We start from the raw sequence: 3,048 nt of genomic DNA on the forward strand, positions 1-3,048 counted from the left end.
CGCCTTGGCCCGCAAAGACCCAGAAACCCATCACAAAGATTGTTGTTGTTCTTCTCCTCCTCCTCCTCCTCCTCCTCAAGTCATAGTCTTTCACATCATTCTATGGGGTGTATCATTTTGTCTAAGTTTCCAAATGTGCTAGTATGGAGTGTAACACAAGTTGGAGTGTTTTCAGGGACCCTGTAAATTCAGTTTTAGATGTACCAGACTTTCGTTGATGCCTTCGGCCTAAAAGTCTTCTTGTTTACTGTGGGATTGTTCTTTTGGCTCTCCGTTCTGGAAACAAGTAGTCAACAGTACTGGGGGATGGTTGCATAAACCACTGCCAGAATCTCCCCAGTTGTGTACATGAGGACACAGATCCCTCCCACCATCAGGTACGTCCAAACAAAAAGTTGGACTTGCATTAGCAGTCTTCATTGACTTGTCAAGGATTGTTCTTCATCACTGTTAATGAGGTTAAAATATTTTTTTCGCAAGACTGACAACTACAAAGGGAAGTGTTCTGAAGTCTGGTCTCTTTTTTAAAGTATATAAATAAATAAATACATATAACATGTTTTTCTTAATGAAAATGTGCCACTTAAATTTGTTTTTATGTTCCACATGTTTCCATGTTTTTTATTGGTTTACTATGACGTGTTCTCTTGTGTTGTTTAAATATTGGAAAACTTAATAAAAACTTTAGTTAAAACACACTAAAACACACAAATATATCCAGAATCAAGGTGGTTAGCAGGGTGATTTTGTCATGTCTTGCAAGAACTAGGACCCAGCACTCAGACATGGAGACAATTCAGTGAATAGTGGTAAGAGGGCTGGTGCTTGCATACTGTTGTGCACAGGTGAGTCTTGATTGAAGCCTGAAATCAGGTGAGGCCAGAAGGTGAGCAGGTGGAACGAGTGGGCGGAGCAGAGCTGCTACCCACAGAACAGACCCACATGGACAAACAGGGAGAGACAGACAGACATGAAAGGGAAAAGGGAAAGCAACACATTAGGAAATCTATTAGATAATATCTCTTACTGTGAAAGATACACCACTGTGATTTCAAAGTAACTGTTAACACCAACCAAAATAATTACAGATCATAAACATTTTTATTTTATCGCTGTATTCTGAAGGGTTCTGCATGCAGAGGTACATAAATCTCTAAGGGCCACACACATCAACACAGAGTTCATCCTAAATGGAAACATACCTTATCATCGGCTTTGAACTCCACTTGGTCTTCATGGTCTCAGATTCTGGGGCACCCAGTAGAAATCCAGATCCTTTAAATTGATTGAATCAATATGTTTCCCTCACAGAAATGAGGCAGGGGGGACCCCTACTGGACAATCTACAGCATTACATGAGCTGCAGCAGCGTCTGCACTGTGTGGAGACACCTATTGGCCAGCATGTGCCTCCACTAATACACACTGTGATGGCTGCAGTCTGCATTTGTACAGTATGTTCCCATCCAGCTCACTGCTTTTATCCCGCACTAATGAATAGACAGCAAGACAAAGACAGCTGCAGAGTGCTTCAGCACTGCTCACTCAGCTTAAAGACACAGTGTTTTAATCTACACTGATGTTTCACTCTCTAATAAAGCTCCTGTGCTTGACTCTGTGAGCATAACTTTATTTTGTAAAAGAAGTAGCCTACAAAAATAACCATTTATTTGAGAATAAAACAGAACTGAAGCACAAAGAGTCTTGACTCCAAAAATATGCATCTTATGAGGTTGAGAATTTCAGAATTACAATAAATAGTACATAGGTGTTATATCCAAAGCAAAATCAAAATGCTTGAAGTCTTTAGCTCAAAGTTGCCTTTGTGATAGAGCTGCAGCGATCTGCTGCCTTATTTTAATCAACAGCCACTTGTTATAAGACTTGCTCATGTAAATGAACCCTGCTGAAACAAATGTCAGAGCAGCAGAGGAACTGTGTCATGGTTTAATAAAAACCTTTACGTTACATCTGAGGTGACATTGTGAAAGAGATGGAGGGAGTACTGACCTCCTTTACCAACACCACAATGTATAATTGCTCAAGTAAAAGTCCTGCATTGAAAATGTCACTCATACTAAATCATTAGATTATTCCGACTTGTGCATTAATGTAAAAGCTATGGATTCACTGCTGATGATTATTTTTCAATTAATCAATTTTTTTTTTCTGTAAAAATCCTGAAAATTGTGAGAAATGCCGCCACGATCACCCAAAGCCTAAATTGTCCCACTAATTGCAGTCATCATCATCATTAAAGAAGTTGGCATTTAACATTCTGTGAACTGACTAATTGATTAATGGACTAATCTTTTCAGGTATAATACTGTTTAGAACAAACATATTTTATAAGCTCTGAGTAGGCTTTGTATGCAAAAATTAAAATAGTTCAAGCTAAAGTCGTCAAATAATTATAGTTAAGTGCAATATTTCTGAAATATAGTGAAGTAGAAGTATAATGCAGCATGAAAAGAAAACACTAAAGTACAAGTACCTGAAATGTGTAGGCCTGCCTAAGTACAGTATGCTACTTGAGTAAATGCACGTAGTTACATTCCAGCACTGCTGAACAACATGATTTTGGTGTGTCCCAGTTAACGCTTACTTATCAGAAACAGAGACGAGGCTCAGCGACAGACTCAACAAGTGATTTATTCTTTGCCTTGCAGCATGTACACAATAGTTCCCTGTATGTACATAAAGAGCTCTGCTGCTTGGAACTGATTCAGTGAAGCGTGATCTTAAAGATTCAGCGCGATTATCTGGCCGGCTGTGAGACACTGCGGTTAAACAGGGTTATGGGGAGTCAAGGGAGGACTTAATGCCTGAAAGAACAGCAGTTGCTGTGGTGATAATGAGCAGCTCCAACATTCGCAGACACATCGAGCGTGTCCCTGAACTGCAGCAGAGCACTGCGTCTCTCCTTTGACTCCTGTCTGTGTGTCTCTGCTGTGTCTTTATGCATTCAAAAGGGGTTAATCTCCCCCATGACCGTGTGTCAAGAAGAGCAACCTGGGCGCCTGCAGCGTCTCATGTGGAAGTGGAGCAT

Source organism: Chelmon rostratus, chromosome 9 (genome assembly GCF_017976325.1).
Source record: "Chelmon rostratus isolate fCheRos1 chromosome 9, fCheRos1.pri, whole genome shotgun sequence".
Classification (NCBI taxonomy): Eukaryota; Metazoa; Chordata; class Actinopteri; order Chaetodontiformes; family Chaetodontidae; genus Chelmon; species Chelmon rostratus.